The 21,199-nt window shown below is 41.4% G+C and overlaps 1 protein-coding gene across 8 annotated transcripts in view; it reads right to left on the bottom strand.

Annotated features, from left to right (window-relative positions):
* Nucleotides 1-21,199, bottom strand: part of EVI5 (ecotropic viral integration site 5) — a 139,687-nt gene that overhangs the window by 16,606 nt on the left and 101,882 nt on the right. The gene's annotated exons all lie outside the window — the stretch shown is intronic.

Below are 21,199 nucleotides of genomic sequence, written 5' to 3'. Positions count from 1 at the left end.
CCAAGATTGCCAAGAGTTACTAAAGTCTGAATGTCCAAGAAGAGAAACTTCAGAAAGGGGTCGAGTGGATACTCTGCACTTTTTGAAATCAGGCTCTTTAGGATGTTTCAGGTTTGGTACCAAAAAGCACTAATCGTACTCCTGAAAATTTTAAACTGTATGTACAAGTTCCTCTGGTTACTGAGGCTAAATCTTGTGTCTTTGGACATCCCCACTGAGAAAATACTACAGCTGTGGGATTTCAGGTAGCCCTATTTATTACTTGACAGTCACTACTTTTCTGTATTTCCTTTTGTGTATTATCTCAGGAAGGGTTTTTTGTGCTTGTCATCTAATTTGAAAAAAAAACAAGGAGAAAAGCTTCTGTTGGGGGGGGGGGGCGATTGCCAAATGTTTTGTGGAAGAGCAAGTAAACAGCATTCAAGAGCAATAAAATCGGTTCTCTCCACCTTGAAAGATAAAGAGCATCATTTCCCCCCACCCACTCAACCTCCAATGAACCACAGCATGAAGATTTTAACCTGCATTCTTACTCTGAAACTTACCTTTCCTGTCAGTAGAACAGACTACTCTCAATTTTAAAGAGAAATGTCTTACAAAACAAAACTGGTTGGGACACAGGTAAAGTGTACTTAGTATTTGCATTTAAAGTACACTGAACTTTAGTGATAAGCTAGTTACTATGACCACAGTTTTAAGCTACTCTGAAGGAAGAAAAAAAACTGATGAGCAAGTCACATCATAACTTAGTGAAACTAATCTTAGCTGTTGGAAGATGTCTGAGATTAGTTCTTAGAATTTCACCTGAACAAGCAAACTCATGCAGGGTTCAGTCATACATTTTGCTAAGACTGTGATAGTAATACAGTTACATGCTTTTAAGTAGAAGCATCTGCAGGCACCTGTGTCTGTGTGACACAGCCAACTGGGGCTGAGCAAGCCAGTTGGTGGAAAATACAGAAGTGGCCAAAACCTTGCTCCATCCCAAACCCTGAACTTGAGTCTGGATAAGCAGCCTCTCCTTAGGATCTTTCTATCCTCCAATACTAGCCAATTCTGCATAGTGTAGGAAGCAGTCACTTTAAAAAACCTGGAAGGTAGATTTTATCCTGCAAAGTTTAGCTTTACATCTTGGGGCTGCCAATCTGGATTCACTTCTTTGAGCAATGAAAACTGTTTTGGAAGCTTGAAGTCCCAAAGCCTATTTGAACTTGTTAAAAATGTGAATATTGCTATTTAACCCTAAATGACCTGAAGTGAAATGTCAGTGCACTAACTTACTGCAAAACCTGGACTTTTCCACAATAGAATAAAAAACAGCAAGTTTTAATGTAAAACAGAAAACATTCCAATACAATTTGTTGCTTTTTAACTGAAGGAAGTAAAAAATAATCTGAATTGTACTATCATCGAATTTCATTCTTTTCTAGAAATGAGTGACTGTCAGAGAACTGAAATCCTTAAAACAGCTACCGTTCAAGAGATAATTTTAAGGGTATCGCTGTCCAAAATTCAAGGCAGTGCATAACATCAGCGCAAAAGGAGTGCTTAGATACTTACTACTCAGTAGGCTTACGAGCTATAGGTCTGTAGATGCTCGTTACCAAAGCATACATTGCACAGATCCTCTAGTCCTTCCCTTCGCCCAGTGATTTGCTATGGACTGAAGGCTTACTCGGTATGTGTAAAATTTAAAATTCAGCATGACATGCCTGTGCTCTGAGGGGATCAGATGCCACAGTAGCTGGTACCAATTTAAGAAACTAAATAGATAGTACCTTTTAATTTGAGGATCTACAGAACCATACAGCTCTTTACAAAATGTAGTGAACCGAGGTGCAGCACATCTGACAGGTAAGCCATATTCTCTAGTTTATAATTTGGGAAAATGAAACAGATAGAAATTAAGTGATTTGTTAAGGTCATGAAGTCCAGGCAAGAGCCAGGAATTAAACCTAGGTTTTCCAGTCCCATCTGTGACCATAAGATCATTTCCTCTGGGAGGAAAGAGGGTTAGCCCTTCAAGGACAGCCCAGATTGAGTAGGAGCTGGAGTTACATCCCTGGGGCACAGCACAGCCATTGCCAGGCAGTGGAGCCCTTCTTTGTGAGGGAGGTCACCATTGGTTAAATCCCAGTCCTCCTTTCAAGTGCTGTGATTGGCTTTTCTGCCCACAAAGACGTTCATTTTTCATTCCTCTCCTCTGCTCCATTTCTAGAAGACTGGGTGGTTGCTTCATGCAGTGGTTCTGTGGGGGCTCTGGCCTGATCAGGCTTGGGAATACAAGAGGTCCGGTAGACCCACAAACATTAGGAGGGATGCCTTTAATAGTTTATGGTGACAGTAGCTTTACCCACACTTTCACTGCTGCCTAGACAGGCTGCCTTTAGGAGATCAAAGTTGTAGCCACATGACCAAAAAAAAGACTGTCTCCACCTTTGCTCCCTATGTGCCATTCACAAAGCTAGATGCATCAAGAACAGAACCTCAGTAGCTGACAGTATTTACTTACATAAGCCTTCTCATGTAAGAAGCCATGAATTAGAAACTTTTTGAAAACAGAATGCATGCTTAGAGTTTATGATTATAAACATTGTCAAAGGCTAATGGAACTTACATTTATTAATTCAGAGCAGTTTGAGAGAAGACAGGCATGTAATATTAACCATCGTGTCACTGGACTTTGGCAATACACTCTTACCTGAAGCTGACTGCCTCATCAAGCCATGCATGAAGGGAAGAGACAGCAAAGAGATTTTCAGGTTTTAGTACAATTCAGTTTTTCCATATTAAAGGTAGCAAAATGAAGGGTGCAGACATAAGCGCTCACACATCATATTTTTAAGATACCCCCTTTATATCTGTTTGAAGCTATTAAGGAAACATTTCTAAACAACATTAGAATGTCAGCCTACAGTAAATTTTAAAGGAAAAGATGCAATGAAAAAATGCTAGATTAATATTCTGATACTGGTAAGACTGTGATAGAGATTATGGCACAGAAGGGAGGCAGTCATTTCTGTTTCTTTTGAAGACTTTAGAAACCACAGTTCTAAAGCAGTCAAGAACTGTACTTCATGTTAGACATAAAAATGCTTGCCTAGCAGAGTCAAGCCACTCAGTAGTGATTACTAATACCGTTCTATAGTCTGGAAATTGGATCAAAGCATGGGCACTCTTTGGATTCAAGGTAGGAAAACAGATTATTCGTATTAAATCCATATGGGGGAAAAAATCAATACTGGATTATGTAAATCTTATTACAACAGGAACAGTCTGAAGAAATCAAAGCCCTTTTTTGTTCTGGACCTGAGTAAGATTTCCTGATTATAAAACAGACATGAGTCAAAAGAAAACTAAACTGTTACTGAAACTATATGAGAACCACTACATCTAATTAGAGCAGAGAACGTCATTAACATTGTAAGTGAATATTGTAAGAGAATCCAACAGAAAGCTACCATCTTAGCAGCCTCATGAGGCAGATTTAGGAGTTAAAAAAACAAACCAGATTCCATTCCATTTTTTCAGTGGAAAAAAAAACCAGGCAGTTAAGTAACAATGCAAGAGCTGTCAAGTTAAATGCTATTTAAGTTAAGCATCAGTAAAAGCAACTTAATCTGAACACATAAAATTTTAAAGTTTCCTTAACTCTAATGGTGTTTACTGGTTTAGGGGGGACGACGAAGGGTCAGTCTGTCTGTGTGATGCTTTTGCCGGGAACAAAACGCAAAAGGAACGCAGCCTTACAACTCCTGTAAAGTTAGTAAGTAATCTAGCTAGAACATGCATTAGATTTTCTTTTGTTTAACGGCTGGTAAAATAAGCCGTGTCTTTTTGTAACTTAAGGTTTTGCCTAGAGGGATTCTCTATGTTTTGAATCTGATTACCCTGTAAGGTATTTACCATCCTGATTTTACAAAGGTGATTCTTTTACCTTTTCTTTAATTATAATTCTTCTTTTAAGATTGATTTTTCATTGTTCTTAAGAGCCAAGGATTTGGTCTGTGTTTACCTATACCAATTGGTGAGGATTCTTATCAAGCCTTCCCCAGGAAAGTGGGTGGAGGGCTTGGGGGGATATTTTGGGGGAAGACGTCTCCAAGTGGGCTCTTTCCTGGTTCTTTGTTTTAAACGCTTGGTGGCAGCAGCATACGGTTCAAGGACAAGGCAAAGTTTGTACCTTAGGGAAGTTTTTAACCTAAGCTGGTAAGAATGAACTCAGGGGGTCTTTTCATGCAGGTCCCCACATCTGTACCCTAGAGTTCAGAGTGGGGAAGAAATCTTGACATGGTGGCAGAGCAGTGGGATCATTTTGAACCAGAAGCACAGCAGGATTTTAAAAGGTTTTGTAAAAAGTGATTGCAGCTGTAGATTGTGTCTCTCTGCCTGGGGGACAGAGCAGCAGGCATAACAAAAGGATTTTTCTGTAGGCTGAGAACAGCTATCAGGTTACAGCACAGGAAAATTTTACATGCCAGGTTTTTTTTGTTTTTGTTTTCTTTAACTCTTGGCTGTAAAGTTGTTAAAAACAGAGAGGTTAGGATGACAGAATGCAATGTTCAACAGAAGCTGGAATTAGCCAGATTTGAGGCTGAGGAAAGACAAAAGGAACATGAAAGATGGGTAGAACTCAGACAGATGGAAATGGAGGCCAAAGAAATGGAAGTAAAAGAAAAAGAAAAGAAATGGAAGCTGTCCATAGGAGAGCTATGGAGGCCAAAGAAAAAGAAATGGAGGCAAAGAAAAAAGAGAGAAAGCATGCACTGGAGATGGAGAAGGCAAAGGCTCAGCAGAATATACCGAATAACCCTAACAATCCTTCCCCAACAATCCACAAATGGGAGTGACTATGTCCACTGTATGATGAATCCAGTGATATTGCTGAATATTTTCCTCACCTGTGAGAGACTGTGCACACTCCATCAAATTCCTGAAGCTCACAAGATGACCACATTGGTCTCAAAATTGACTGGAAGAGCTCTGGACATATTCAATGAGATGCCTATTGAGGAGGCTTCTGACAATGGTAAATTTAAGGATTTGCTTTTAAAACAATTTCAAGTTACACCTGAAACTTGCAGAGTAAAATTTAGAGCCCTTAAGAGAGGGCCTGGACTAAGTAATGTGGCTTATGTAAACCAGATGAAGGTGCTGTTAGATAAATGGGTCAGAAGAAGGGGTGTAACTAGCTTTGAAGGAGTGTGTGATTTGATGACTCATGAACAATTCCTGAATATGACGAATGATGATATAAAACAGTGTTTATGGGATAAGAAAATGACTCAGCAGAAACTCTTGCTTCTTATGGTGATCAATGCGAGCAGTCCCAGACCGCCAAAGAGGCAGGGCAAATTGGAACAAAATGGGTGGAGGGAGGAGAGAAGAACAACTGTGGTCGCAGTTGGCACAGATACCAAAAGGAACAACCTCAGACCACATCCTACTACCAGGGGCAGCCCAAGGCCCCAACTACACCCCAAGGAACACTCCAAACACCTTATCGTCCCACCACACTGTTCTCCAGCAACCCACCTCATCCCAGTAACCAGTCAGCTGGGCGACGTTTTAAATGTAACAAGCCGGGGCATGTAAAAGGCCAACTGCCCCAAGAACCCCAACAGATTACAGTTCATTGCACTGGAATCACACCAGAGGTCCTCAGGCCCAGATACCTCCCAGATACCCTCGGAGAGGAGGGAAACGGAGTGTAGGCAGAAAGAAGGTCACCGCATGGAGGGACACCGAAGCGCAAGTGTCGGCTATCCATACTTCCTTAGTGGACCCCAGATTAATCGACCCAGAGGTCCAAGTGACGATTCAACACTTCAAGTCAAACTTTTTTGACTTGCCTACAGCCAAGTTGCCTGTCCAGTACAAGGGCTGGTCAGGAACGTGGACTTTTGCAGTCTAAGATGATTATCCCATCCCCATACTGTTAGGGGAAGACTTGGCCAATCATGTGAAGCTAGCCAAGAGGGTGGGAATGGTCACCGGCAGGCAGGCTAAGCAAGCTGTCACACCTAGCTCTGTTCTGGAAACCTCTACCAGGACCCCGTCAGAGGTACTGGAACTGGACCCCATGCCAACGTCTGCAACAGCAGTAGTGGATCCAGTCCTAGAGAACCAGACAGAGCCAGTCCCAGAACCAGAACCGGCAGAACAACCAGCACCAGAAGCATTGCCAGCACTGAATTTAGTACTTGCAACCCCAACACCAGAGGGTCCCACTGAACTTGCACCGGCAGCAGCAGATAACCCTACATGAGAGGCTCAGCCAGAGCCTGAACCCCAACATAGTGCACCAGCGGACAGCGGTACACAGTCAATGGAAACAGCCCCATCACCTGCATCGCTTCCAGAGGGTCCACAATCCAATGAGGAACTGATGTCTCCAGCATCAAGGGAACAGTTCCAGACCGAACAGGAAGCAGATGAAAGCCTCCAGTGAGCTTGGACAGCGGCATGGAGCAAACCACCGCTTCTCAGCTCTTCTAATCGATCCAGGTTTGTTGTAGAAAGAGGACTTTTATACAAGGAAACCCTTTCTGGTGGACACCAGGAAGACTGGCATCCTCAGAGACAGTTGGTAGTTCCAACTAAGTACCGGGTAAAGCTATTAAGCTTAGCCCACGATCATCCTAGTGGCCATGCCAGGGTGAACAGAACCAAAGACCATTTGGAAAAGTCTTTCCACTGGGAGGGAATGAGCAAGGACGTTTCTACCTATGTCCAGTCTTGTGAGGTGTGCCAAAGAGTGGGAAAACCCCAAGACCAGGTCAAAGCCCCTCTCCAGCCACTCCCCATCATTGAGGTTCCATTTCAGCGAGTAGCTGTGAATATTCTGAGTCCTTCTCCGAAAAAGGCACCCAGAGGAAAGCAGTACATACTGACTTTGCCACCCGATGGCCGGAAGCAGTAGCTCTAAGCACCACCAGGCACTAACAGACATTTTTGCCAGAGTAGGTTGGCCCTCCAACATCCTTACAGATGCAGGAACTAATTTCCTGGCAGGAACTATGGGAAGCCTTTGGGAAGCTCATGGGGTGAACCACTTGGTTGCCACCCCTTACCACCATCAAAAAAATGGCATGGTGGAGAAGTTTAATGGAACTCTGGGGGCCATAATACCTAAATTCGTAAATGAGCACTCCAATGATTGGGGCCTAGTATTGCAGCAGTCGCTCTTTGCCTACAAAGCTGTACCACATCCCAGTTTAGGGTTTTCACCATTTGAACCTGTATATGGCTGCAAGGTTAAGGGGCCATTATAGTTGGTGAAGCAGCAATGGGAGGGGTTTACACCTTTTCCAGGAACTAACATTCTACAAACACTAAAAAACTAACCAACCTACAAAACAGCCTCCGAACCTCTTTAGCCCTTGCTAAAGAAAACCTAAAAGGATGCTCAAAAAGAGCAAAAAGTCTGGTATGATAAACACGCCAGAGAGCGTTCCTTCAAAGTTGGGGACCAGGTCATGGTCTTAAAGGCGCTCCAGGCCCATAAAGTAGAAGCGCTGTGGGAAGGGCCATTCATGGTCCAAGAGCGCCTGGGAGCTGTTAATTATCTCATAGCATCCCCCACTTCCAACCGAAAGCCTAAGTTGTACCATATTAATTCTCTAAAGCCCTTTTATTCCAGAGAATTAAAGGTTTGTCAGTTTACAGCCCAGGGAGAAGAGGACACTGAGTAGCCTGAAGGTGTCTATTACAAAGGGAAAAGTGACGGTGGCGTGGAAGAGGTGAACCTCTCTATGACCCTTGGGCGTATGCAGTGACAACAGATCAAGGAGCTGTGCACTAGCTACATGCAGACCTTCTCAGCCACCCCAGGACTGACTGAACGGGCATACCACTCCATTGACACAGGTAATGCTCACCCAATTAGAGCCCAGCCTTACTGGGTGTCTCCTCAAGCTAAAACTGCTACAGAATGGGAGATCCAGGATATGCTACAGACGGGTGTAATCAGCCCCTCCCGCAGTGCATGGGCATCTCCAGTGGTTCTAGTTCCCAAACCAAATGGGGAGAGAAGTTTTTGCGTGGACTACTGTAAGCGAAATGCTGTAACTCACCTAGACAACTATCCAATGCCACGCACAGATGAACTATTGGAGAAACTGGGACGGGCCCAGTTCATCTCTACCTTGGACTTAACCAAGGGGTACTGGCAGGTACCGCTAGATGAATCCGCCAAGGAAAGGTCAGCCTTCACCACACATGTCGGGCTGTATGAATTTGATGTGCTCCCTTTTGGGCCGCAGAATGCACCCGCCGCCTTCCAAAAACTTGTAGATGGTCTCCTAGTGGGATTGGGAGAACATGCAGTTGCCTACCTTGACAATGTGGCCATATTTTCGGATTCCTGGGCAGAACACCTGGAACATCTACAAAAACTCTTCAAGCGCATGAGGGAGGCAGGACTAACTGTTAAGGCTAAGAAGTGTCAAATAGGCCTAAACAGAGTGACTTACCTTAGACACCAGGTGGGTCAAGGAACTATCAACCCCCTACAGGCCAAAGTGGATGCTATCCAAAAGTGGCCTGTCCCAAAGTCAAAGAAACAGGTCCAATCCTTCTTAGGCTTGGCTTGATATTACAGGCGATTTGTACCACAACACAGCCAAATCGCCGCCCCACTGACAGACCGACTCAAAAAGAAACAGCCAAATGCAGTTCAGTGCACTGAAGAGTGTCCGAAGCCCTTTAACCAGCTTAAAGCGACACTCATGTCTGACCCTGTGCTAAGGGTCCCAGACTTTGACAAACCGTTCCTAGTAACCACAGATGCGTCCGAACGTGATGTGGGAGCAGTCTTAATGCAGGAAGGACTGAATCAGGAGTTCCATCCTGTCGTGTTTCTCAGCAAGAAGCTGTCTGAGAGGGAAAGCCACTGGTCAATCAGTGAAAAGGAATGTTATGCCATTGTCTACGCTCTGGAAAAGCTACGCCCATACGTTTGGGGGTGGCGTTTCCACCTGCAAACCGACCATGCTGCGCTACAGTGGCTTCATACCGCCAACGGAAATAACAAAAAACTTATTCGGTGGAGTTTAGCTCTCCAAGATTTTGATTTCAACATACACCACATTTCAGGAGCTTCTAACGAAGTGGCTGATGCACTCTCCAGTGAAAGTTTCCCAGAATCAACTGGTCCAAATCGTCCTTAAGATGTAGGAAATGGGGTTCAATTCAATTCCCTATGCATTCCATGGCAAATTTAGTTTCCATGTATGTCAAGAAAACTAGGTTTGCCTTCTGTCACTGATCTTAGGGAGATAACTTTCAAATAAGATTGTCTGTTGCTCTTTGAGGTTCGAAAAGGCAGAAGCATATTAGTAATTAACAAATTGATAATTATAGTAAAATGATTGCTTGAAAGTTAACAGGCCATCACTTTAATAGGACATCTTTCATTTTTACAGTAATTTGCAGGGCAATTTTCACTCAAATGCAGGATCAAATGCAAAAAATCAAGGGCAGATGTTTGAGGAGAGCTGTACAACCGGTCCTTAAATCAAGACGCTCCATAAATGAACCCAGAAATGCATATTGCACCTTTCCTCTATTAACCGACTTTCCATGTAAAGATAACAAATGAACAAATATTCTTAATACCAATTTAAAGGAAATTGTACAGTATTTTGATTCACTGCAAATACTACATGCTTTCAACTATATTGGACAGAGTTCAGGTTGTGGTTTTTATTTCACTGACTGCATTTCCTGTTTAACTTACTTTTTAAGTTAATATTAGCAGCTGCATCCTCAAGCCAGGATATTATGCCAGGAACTTTAATCTTAAAGTTTGTGGGAATTTACTTAGTTTTTAAGATGGTCCCTGGGTCTGTAGGACAGGAGCCTTGTTCTTACAAACTCCAGATGGTCCACAAGAAAGGGGACCCTACCAAGCTGATCATAGGAGATGCTAAGTCAATGGAATGTCCCCTTACTCTGCTTGCCAGTCTCCTACTAACCATGGTCCTGAAGCACTGTTCTGTGGAGAGAGTCCTAATATACCAGACTCCCTAATGTCTGCAAGACAAGAGTGCTGTTCCTGCAACTGTTTAGCTCCTCAGGATCAGTGCTCCTTTCTCTCACAGATTTGGAGAGCAGCTGCCCTACTGTCCATTCCTTGTTTGAAGGACTGGAGATCTCTTTCCAAGTTTGAAGGACTGGAGATCTCTTCCTGCCCCACAGGAAGGGCAGATATGGCTGGTAGAAGGATTGGGGGAGGGTGTCAATAGAACCAGGGGAAGAGCCTGCCTGCTGCTCCCCAGTCCCCATAGAGGGGTTTGTGGGAATGAAGACTCCTTCCCTGCCTGCTCTACAGGAAAGCAGATTCCCCTTAGGAAGTAACAACCCTAGTAAGGCTTGTGAGGATGCTGGGTGGCTCAGAAATGCCCAGTGAGCTAAAGGGTTAGGAGAATTTGGTGTCAAATGAGCTTTTTATGACTGGAGGCTCATCAGCCCCTCTTACCAAAGAATCTGTGGGGTTTTCCCCTTCTGCTGACTTCAGAAGTCCACACGAATGGGAGAGGGAGGAGATGTGGCCCCCCGATATTCTCCCACCACTCACTTCTTGCTTTCTCCAATGCCCTACCGAGTCCCAGATTTTAAATCTGGGGAAGTTAACTGCTTACGGGCTGTCTGAAGTCTGCATTGAGTAGAGATCCCCAGTGAGCCTTAGATCTCTGCTGGAGGAGTCCAATAACATAGGTGACAGCTCTAATTAGGTGTCACTTTCAAACATATCCAAAAAAACCTAGTAGCTCTATTGTTAGGGTGTCCTTAAGGAACAATTTTGAGTCCCTTCAAATTTTTTACGAAAATTCTGTTTTAGCCCAGGGTCTAACTTACTTATTGAGGATATGATGATTTTTATAGCAGGGACCAACACTGGGCTTACAATACAAACTCTGTTATACCCTAAATATGGAGTACAGTTGTGCTGCTGCTCCATACAGTCTGTCCCTTACTACTTCCTGTTCAGGTCTGAACAGCCTCTCTTTCCTGTCCAGAAACTTAAAACAAATTGTTTTATACAAACATTAGTAAATTTGTATAGAATTCTCTGCATGTTGCTGGAGAACTGAAAAGAGACAGCGGCACCACAAAAAGCTAAAACCGGCAATTTTCCCAGCTGTCAGTTGATGGGGGAGGAGATGCGGAATAAAAGAAGGGAAGTGAAGACCTGATATTTGTAATGCATAGAAAAATGCAAAAAAACCAAAAGACCGACCAAGTACAATATCTGGGGAAACTTAGGTAGCCATGACATCTCATAATAGAGCAGTAAAAAGCACAAAATCATTTCCCCACCCCACCCCACCTCACCCCAGTAATTAGCCTTAAACCAAATAAAAATCTTCACCTCATCCCATTTAACTTTATATACATTTATACTCTGCAGCACTAGGATTTTTTTCCCTAGCACATGCCCAGATTCCAGCTATGGGATTATCTACAGCTGACACCATGAACAGTAATTGTAGCTTTTTAAAAAGGGAAAACTGCAATGCTATACATTAAAATTTTAATCACAGTATCTAATTAAAGAGTAGAATGAGTCAGTAAGTGTGTCTAAAAGCAAATAAGCAAACTAGAAGCTGCCGCTTTGACAATCTGATACATAGGTATTGTAGGTTAAAGACAGGAAATGCCTTGATCACGCATACTAATGCTGTGCGGCAAGAGACTTTCAAAACTTGTTTTCAAAACTTTTTGGGGTTAACAGTGAATAATACACCACTAAACAGTGTTATAAAAATACAGCTAAGGCATAAATGACATTTCTTGTCTCTTGTAAGTATTAAAATGCTGAACGGCATTTTTTTTTTTTTTTTGGTCTTACACTTACTTCCTAGCAGAGGGTTCTGTCTGATCTATCAGTGAAACGGAAGTTCCCATTGACCCCCATTTACACTGGCCTTTAAACAGAGTTCAGCAATAAGATTTGAACATGAGCTCAGCTTAGCTGTTTGGCTGGTTAGTGTGGCCAGAGCCAAGTAGTTTAAAGAGTGCATTCGGGCCCAAATTAATACATTTGAAAAGTTAATTGGAACTAAAGGCTGGTATTCTTGGAGTGAGAACCCAGCATCATCCACCATGAAGGAGATACTCAGTGACAGGCATTTCTAAAAAACAAACAATGAACATTTGTTTTAAGAGATATTTAGTAAATAGAACCAACTGGCTAAACAACTAGGCACTGCCCTTTATTAATGGGAAGTACAGACAGTTATCTACTAGCATATTCTATTTGAGGATTTTATAATGCCACTATCACCATAGTACCCAGGCACCTTCCACCTAAAACATATTAGCAGTTATAGAATCAGAAATGTAGGGCTGGAAGGGACCTCAAGAAGTCAGTCCATTCCCCTGCCCTCACGTGGAACCAAGACCAGCCCTCACAGGTGTTTGTCTAACCTATTCTGAAATACCTCCGAAGACTAGGATGAGACAACCTACCTTAATGAAGTCTCTAGAGGACTTCATAGGGTGCCTGGCTGTTCTCCCCTTTTGGGGTATAAAATGGTTTCTGGGGTAGAGTTTGATGGGGGGGGGAAGAGTGGCAAGGGGCAGACAGAAAGTGCTAGCATTGTGTCATTCTCATTATGCCAGAAAGTCTCCCCACCCCCCAAAAAAAGGAAGGCTTTACAGTATTTCCTAAAGGCGGGAAGACTCTGGATTTGTTTAATTCCTTCAGGAAGTTTGTCCCATAGCCAGATCCCCTTGACTAATTATACTGTGTTCCTAGCACTCCCATGTTTCATGCTGGGCTTAGTGACCTGTACTGTCCCAGAGGACCACAACTGTCTTGTTGGTTCACAGAATGAAATTCAGTTTTTCATGTACCCGGGGCTTGATCCATTAATTGCTTTGGCAGTTAGTATAAAAAAACCAACAACTTTGAACTGGCAACAAACTGAATGGCAGCCAGTATGACACTAGAGCTTGAGTTGCTATGAACACATCAAGCCCATAACATGGAGGCAACAGACATTCTGTAGCAGCTGGAGCCTGCGCACTGTTTCCACATTCAGCTTCCTATCAACATGACAGGTTCTCTTTAAAAATGCAAAGATGCTCTGGATTGAGATAATTTCAGTTTACTTGTGAACAGTGGGAGTGAAAAGGGTAACAGTGATAATGGAACTGCAACCATGATGAATGGTAAAGATATGCAGTTAACCCCTTCGGCCTGTGATTACCAGCGTGATAACCATTGGTAACTGCTCAATTCTCCAATTTCTGAAGGATGATCCAAAAAGTAATTTTCTTTTCTAAACTACTAATTTGAAACAGATGCATAGTGTTAACAGTGGCACACAAACTGAAATACTAATGCAAATGAACTTTGCTGACCATATCACTAGATGGTTCAAACCAGAGCAACACGTCATAAGCGAACAGCAAAACAGTAGCAACAAGTTTCCAAGATTGAGTCATTTCAGGCTTATTTTTATAGCACCTATTTAGTACATTTGGCCTTTTCATTTTGTATTCTCAGGTTCTGGAAATTGTAGTCTTGCAATAAAGAATGCCTTCCAGTGGCTGTACAGGATGGCAGGAATCATGCAACTGTTTGTAAATTAATTAAAACCCATGACATTTTATGTAAATTTTAATGCATAAAAAAAAAATCTCATCTCCAGTTGCCTTCTAGTTTTGTATTTCAGATTGTTCTGCATTTGTTTTTACAACTATGAATATGAGATTTTTTTTTTATAGAAAGTGGTTTTTACAGCTTTATCAGTTATCAAGGGCTCAAGAGCCAAAAGGAAACAAGATGCTAACTCTGTGCTCTATATCAGCTTTACCAAAGCCTAGGCTGCTGTATTGTAAACGTGACAAAGATTAAAACTAGCGACAAATGTTCAGACCAGAAGGTTTCCAGTGAATCAGAACAGGAAACCAATAAAGCGATCAATGGGAGGTCATGACCTCTTGATCACTGCACTACATGGCTGAAAACTATGGTTTTGATCTATTGCCATATAATCCAATTAAACTTTGAAATTCTACAGCAAATATGTGATTGAAATAGTAGCAAAACAGTGTTGAGAAAGATATACTTTACTTTTAAGCTGCCCCTATTCATAAAAAAATATCTGGTCATTACAAATCAAATTTAGTTAATTAATTTTCCTAAAAACTGGAAAATTTGTTGTAATAAAACAATGATCTTTTTAAAAAAGTTTTCAGCTGATCTAGCCCTGGGAAGGTGCTGTGAACTAACTACTTGGTAGGTGGAAGGAAAATTCCCAGAATCTTTTCCTACAAAAGGTTCTAATGCAAGTGTTTATTTGACATAAGGAAATGGCAACAAAAATATTTTAAAACACTGATCACACTGCAAGTACCTGTGACACTTTGGCCAAGGAACTATCTGCACATCTCTGCTCCCCTCTTCCTGATAGCTGGCACCTATAAATAAAATTACTGAAGCCTCAAGCATTAACCAGAAGGTACTGGTTCGCACAGAGGCTGAGTACATACATATTATGGACATAGATACGGTAGTTACAAGAAGCAATCACTTCACATTTTTGCTGTCTTTTTAAAGCCAGAGTTGACCCTGTATTCTTAAATTGGCTAGGACACAATTGCTTCCTACCCCAAATAAGGGTTCTACCCACCATGGTTGCATCACTATGATCAGGGCCAGTCAGACTTTTAGGAAGTTAATTGACAGGATTCTTTGGGATAGGAGAGTGAGCATGCATCTTTCAGTGGTGTGCAGCCTCACTGCCCTCAGCTTTTTGCTAAAGTGGAACCCTACTGTTGGTGCTGGGATATGTTGTACAGTTGTTTACAAGGGAAACTGTATGGTTTACAAGGGAAAACTGTTCAAATAAACTAGGGTAACTGGGCCTACTAGGGCCTCAGTTACTGGAAGGTTGTGTACATTCTGGTGAATTGTAAACACTTTGTGATCCCTGCCACAACTCCAATGAAAATTGGAAGTTCACCTTTTTAAAACAAAAACAAAAACAAAGACAAACAAAAAATAAACACCCCTGCCCACCCCTACTTCTCCCCCCTCACCTCCAAGAAAATTCATGCAGAAAGTTTAGGTGACTTGACTAAGGCAAAAAGCAATCAGTGTTAATGGTAGTATTAGAATGCAGGACTCTCACATTCTTAGACCTATGCTTAGTTCACAAGACCATGTAGCTTCATGCCAATGAGTTGCCTTTATTTGTGATCAGAGGCCACAGTGGCTAGTTATGGGAGATGGCTCAGTTGCGGAGGAATTTTAGAGTGGCCCTAATGACAGCAGCAGCCTCAGCAGTACCACTCTACTGAGCTACACACACACAGCAGTCTGTTGTAAAAACTGGGGAGTGGAAAGCTCACAACTGGAGTAGGCCTAATTGGTGGAAAGTGGATAAAGGTTCATACGTTTTCCCAATGGACTGTTACATAAAATGGTTTAAAAAAAGATGCAAAAAAGAAACAGACTGACTTAATTTAAACAAAGATCTCCTGATAACACTCAAAGAGTGTGTTATGGTCATATTTGGTAAACAAGAGGAGTGTGGAACCAAAATTTAGGCCTAATTGGTGGACAAAATCATTCAAGGATTGGCTATTCTGATCATCACCCTTTAGTGGCCCTTAAAGAGAGGCTCTGAGGGGGAAAAGGGGGAGCATTATCACCATTACTACAGGCCCAGCAGAAGCATTTCTCATGGTGACACCCAGATCTCGGCACACCACTGGCAATACCTGACCATCAGTGCTGCAAGGACTCCAGCCAGATACATGCAAGATCCTGCTCTGTCTTCTCCCTTGTCCTCCTTTCCACCCTTCCCCGCCACTATTTTCCTCTGGTCCCATCTCCGATAGCTTTTCACTTGATCCTGATATCAGTTGTAGTAACAGCAGCAGCATAACAAGATGAGAAAGCACAGCTAGCTCTGCTCAGCCTGAGAAGAATCAATGAAGGACAGGAACCTGACCAGTCCAACCAAATGTTGCCCCTAACTAGGGAGATGAGGCAGAGTCCAGAAGAATAGCTGTCATGGACAACCTGCCAACCCAAAGCATCCTTCCATGATGGAATAGCCCAAAATCAACAAAAGCCTCATTTCCCCCATATTTTACTATTCTCTCTTCCCCCCGCAACTTTTGGTGTTTGTTCTGTTGAAAGTAGGGAAGTGACTAATCAATCATTCCCAACTCAAAACTGAACAGAACAAATCCTTTCTTCCTCACCAAGGACTGCTTGACTGAATCAGAGACTAACCAATATTCCTCTCTAAAAAGAGACTGATTGTTAAACAAAATCTTACTCAATTTCCATTTCAGTGCTTTAGCTTTGTTTTGATTCTTTACCTTGCATGTCTCAACCAATAATATTCTAACCTTTGACATTTCCTAGTTTATTTGCCAAGGCACCTGTACTTGGAACCCTGAATTTGTTTAAAAAACTGTTAATGTTGTACAGTGACAGGGGCATGTTAACACCTTTGACTGTTTGGGCCCATATATTCCATCAACAGTGATAAAACAGGTCCCTTTTCCTCCCTGCAAAAAAGAACAAAAATCAATGGACATTGGGCAGTGGTTTCCATGGATACCAAAAAGTCCACGTTGGGATCCATAGATAGTACAAAGAATAATCTGATATTCAGAGGAGTCAGTAAGAAATTTTTAACCCCAGTTTACATCAGGGGTAGGCAAAGTTTTTGGCCCGAGGGCCACATCTGGGTATGGAAATTGTATGGCGGGCCAAGAATGCTCACGGTTCCCGGCCAATGGGAACTGCGGGGGCGGCACTTGGAGCACGGGCAGCATGAGGAGCCCCCTGGCTGCCCTTACGTGTAGGAGCCAGAGAGGGGACATGCCACTGCTTCCGGGAGCCGCGTGGAGCCACAGCACGTGCAGAGCAGAACAAGCCCTAGACCCTGCTCCCCATCGGGAGCTTGAGGGCCAGATTAAAAAATCTGAAGGGGCGGATGCAGCCCCTGGGCTGTAGTTTGCCCACCCCTGGTTTACATCATATTAGGATTTCAAGGATCTTTTTGCATTTTTTCTTGCATGGTGAAATCCATGATTCTCCTTCATATTTCTCCACTCTCAATGTTTTGGATGGGGAGAAACGGTAGAAAGCCATGGGCCCAAATCCCAGCTAGGTGTAAAGCTACCATAGATGGTATACTTCACAACTTGGATCTGTACTTTACAGAGGTAGGAAGTCAGCCCTATCAATCCCTACTGAACGATCAAGATAGAAAGACCCGAATAGTGATGCTGGAATTTGAGCTGCAGTGCTCTCTCATTGCCCTGGGTTGGGAAGACGGAAAACTAATTCGAGACACAACCTTCTGAAATCACTATTCAGGTTCTCCAAGAATATGCTGAGAACACCAATCAGAAGGGGACAGTGAGGAATTCAATCTTAATATTTTTTTAAAAAGCAAAAATTACTACAAAGTTCTTTAATTATAACGCAATTAGCAAAACAATAAGAGACCAGTGTTTTACTACCTATAAATATTAGTCTAAAAAGTGTTGTGTTGCTCATTAAGATGGCTCTGAGCAGCCTGCTCAGAAAACAAAGTTTTCATTAAAAGCCATTTTAAAATGTGTTTTAATTTACATGTCAAAAAGTGTCCTCACCTTATCAACTTTCAGACTGCTGTCTTGAGCAAAACAGAGGAAGCTCAAAATACAGCAGAAATTTAAGACTAGATGGTTTCAATTTAGCAATATTATGCTTAGAACATGTAACTAATACTGTAACAAATGGCACTTGTCATGCATTTACAATGTACATAATGAACTCACTCCATTAGATGCTGTCCCTCAGTGAAGGAGGAATATTAGCAGAGTGCTATCTGGAAGTGTACACTGCTTCTGTCTACACTTAACTGTTCAACAGCTAAAAAGATTTCTGTATCTGTGGCTGTTAATTCAGAAAGCCATACAAAAAACAGTACAGAAAAATATTAATAAGAGAACTACATCTCCCAAAAATGACAATCTCAGCAGAAAAAGGGTTTATGAAAGTGGGACTTTGTACTTAAGCTATAGCATCCCTATATCCGCTTTAGAGGAGTCTGAGGAAACAACTGATGTTAAATGGAACCAGATTAATTTTTTTTAAAGGTAATCTGTATGCCAAAAAACTATTTACCAGAAAATATTTTACAAGCTACATAATCATGACAATTCCTCAGTACTTTCCTTTACTCATTCAGTAAGTAGCTCCATGTTAAATTGATGAGAACGCAGTTTGGTTTTTTAACATTACATTTTTTGTATCACAGGACTGTAGCTTCTCTTCTGCATGTACATAGCATCTACGATGCAGAAGAGAACAGCAATGTGCACAAGAATTCAGATGTTTTTTGACTTGCCAAGATAGCTTTGATAGTCCCAAATATACAATACTCAAGGACTGGTGTACTCCCCTGCAAAGTGGACCTAGATTCCTCAGATCTCTGATGCGGTAGATTGAAAAGTCTGTGGCTACTTCATTTCAAAGTTAAAAAAAGGAGGTTTCTAAACATAAAACAAGCACATTAAACTTGTATTTTACTATTAAATCTAATCCGAAATTGCCAGCAGTGAAATAGTTAATGTTGGCACCTAAACCGACATCTTTACATTTCAGTCACATTGAGATGAACAGAGCAGTCTATACTGCTCCAGTACATTGTTTCATGCTGGCTGCAAACTCAGGAAGAGAACACCACATCAGTTTATACTGCTCACATTTGTTAGGTTTTCCTTCAACCACGAGGAACAGAAGGTATTTTTTGTAAGGAAAAGTTAGATGCAGGAGCATAATTCCAAGGCAGACTCTGTGGCCACAGTTACATAGTAGAGAGCCCTGATTATTAGGGAATCAACCTTAGTTTTTCTGCTAAGTGTACCTTAGATGCCAATTTGTGTTAATGATGATGTGAACAGCTAAGACTACTAACTTTCATAAATACAGTGTCTTAGTTCTACAGTAATGCTTTTTCCTCCATTATTTGGTTATGTCAAAAGCAGACAGGTACTAAAATTCCCAGCCTCAAAATACATGATTTCAGCAAGGACAGAACAGCATTAGAGAGAACTATATAATGCTGCTTCTTCATCTTTGGTTTATTGTTTAGAGAATGGGATTTCATCTACACCTTTGACCTTGGTAACAATCTTTATAATTATCTAGTTTGTAAAATGTCCCTGATTCTCAAGGACATAAAACTAAAGGGCAGAGTTACCAAAGAACAAAACTTTTAAAATACATTTTATATTTTTATACACACACACACACACGGTAGACAAAGCTGCAGCATTAGATTGGGTGCTTGCAAACCACATGACCTCACGAATGCTATCTTATCACATCACAGGTTCCTCAGACTGACCACAACCACTTAAATCAGACTCCGCCAGCATAGAGGCTCTATCTTTGACATGTACTAGTAAAGCAACAGCATTTTTAGCTGGCCAGCAGCCTTGCAAGAGCTCTGCTTGTGGGAGGGCAAATCTGATGGTCTCTTGTCCAACTGTGTTTGCAAGATATGATACAAGAAAAGCACATGATTTATTGCACTATAAACTTCAACCACAAGTTGAAATGCTTACTCTTTGTAAATCTGAGGGCTAACATATTTCCTTTTAATGACAGCATTTGTTATCAAGCAGAAAAACATTTAAATGCAGCCACTTATTTTGAAAGCATTCATCTATAGTAAACAAAAATTCAAACAATTAACATTCTATTTAGAAGGTGAATACTTAATGCAAACAAATTTTATTTGGTTTTGTTTAGAAACATTCATTAGAATCTTAAGTGTTAATGAAAAGATTGTAACAGTCCAAACTTAGATACTATAGTAATGGGTGCAAATTTACAGATTACTGAAAAAAACACTGAAAACAAGAACTGGACCAGTATCACTCTGCCTGGTGAGGGGCTGATAATCTTATGACAATGGCAGTGAGGAAACTAGAACTGCCAGGAGACATACATGCAAAGCTGACATAGCATACATCTACCGTACAATTCCCAGGGTGCCCAAAATTGCAAACCAACCAACCTTGTATAATATACGAGGCAAATAGTACACCCAAATGTCATCTTCAGTGGGAAGAGAGATTCAGTCAGTGAGACCAATCATCTAGGCTGACACTCATTTACAGCAGTACGTAGACTGAGAACGTATTATGGGATAACCTTTTAGATGTATTATACTCCCTATACAGGCTAATGTCTTGGGCTTTTGTTTCCAAGGTATCTAAATGCCATTGATAAACCAAATCCAGTACCATCCCAATAGCAATTGCCTACATTGCTTGAGCTATCTACAAGCCTAGAAAGACCAGGCAAATACTATTCTATGTGTGGCACAAGCTGAAACCTTATTTCTAATAGGCTGGAGTTGCTAGATTCCACCTTTCAAGGCAGAAAATATTCAAAGCTTCATAAAATATTTGTTTAAATATTAGTGTGTACAGATTACTTCTAGCATTAATTTTATAGATTCATAGAGTTGAAGGCCAGAAGGAACCATTCAATCTAGTACAACCTCTTGAATAACAGAGGCCTTTAAGTTTCACCATGACCTGTGTAGTGCACTAATATATAGTAGTTTCTTTAATTCTTTACACTGATGTTCTTAGTTTAATTTTCCTTCATTGCTTCCTTGATTAGCTCTCCAGGTTTCCATTCCTGCAACTAAAGTTACAAGATGCCCCCTTATCCTCAGCTTTACCCATATTCCAGATTACTCCTTTTGTCATATCTTATGCATTATTTATCCCCAAAGTAATTACTTAAAGGGTCTTGAATTTTATTTACACAAGCAGAATCTTTTAAAAGCATGACATTTAATCTCCAACTTTAATGTCTGTTTTCATTAAGCCAATCTTAAAAGTGTTAGATCAACAGGAACATGATCTGACCAAGAGATAATACCTATATCAGAATGTTACTGACTGCATTAGGTTCTTAGAATATAATATCAGATCAATTTTAGGATGAACTGCACACCGGTGGGAGTAGAAAGAGTAATAAATTGAGGGGTCACTAGTTCTCCAAACACAAACACTTTGCGGGCAAACATGTCAATGATAATCTTAAGTACCACTCCCGTAAAAATTTTAAATGTGTCAGATATTGAAAATGAGAAATTTTTTAAAACTATCTCTCCACCTGCTTCATCTACACTAGGATTTAGGGTACAAT

The sequence above is a fragment of the Eretmochelys imbricata genome, chromosome 8 (assembly GCF_965152235.1).
Source record: "Eretmochelys imbricata isolate rEreImb1 chromosome 8, rEreImb1.hap1, whole genome shotgun sequence".
Taxonomy (NCBI): Eukaryota; Metazoa; Chordata; order Testudines; family Cheloniidae; genus Eretmochelys; species Eretmochelys imbricata.
The sequence above is the reverse complement of the archived record's forward strand: the minus strand, read 5'-3'. Positions and strand labels throughout refer to the sequence as shown.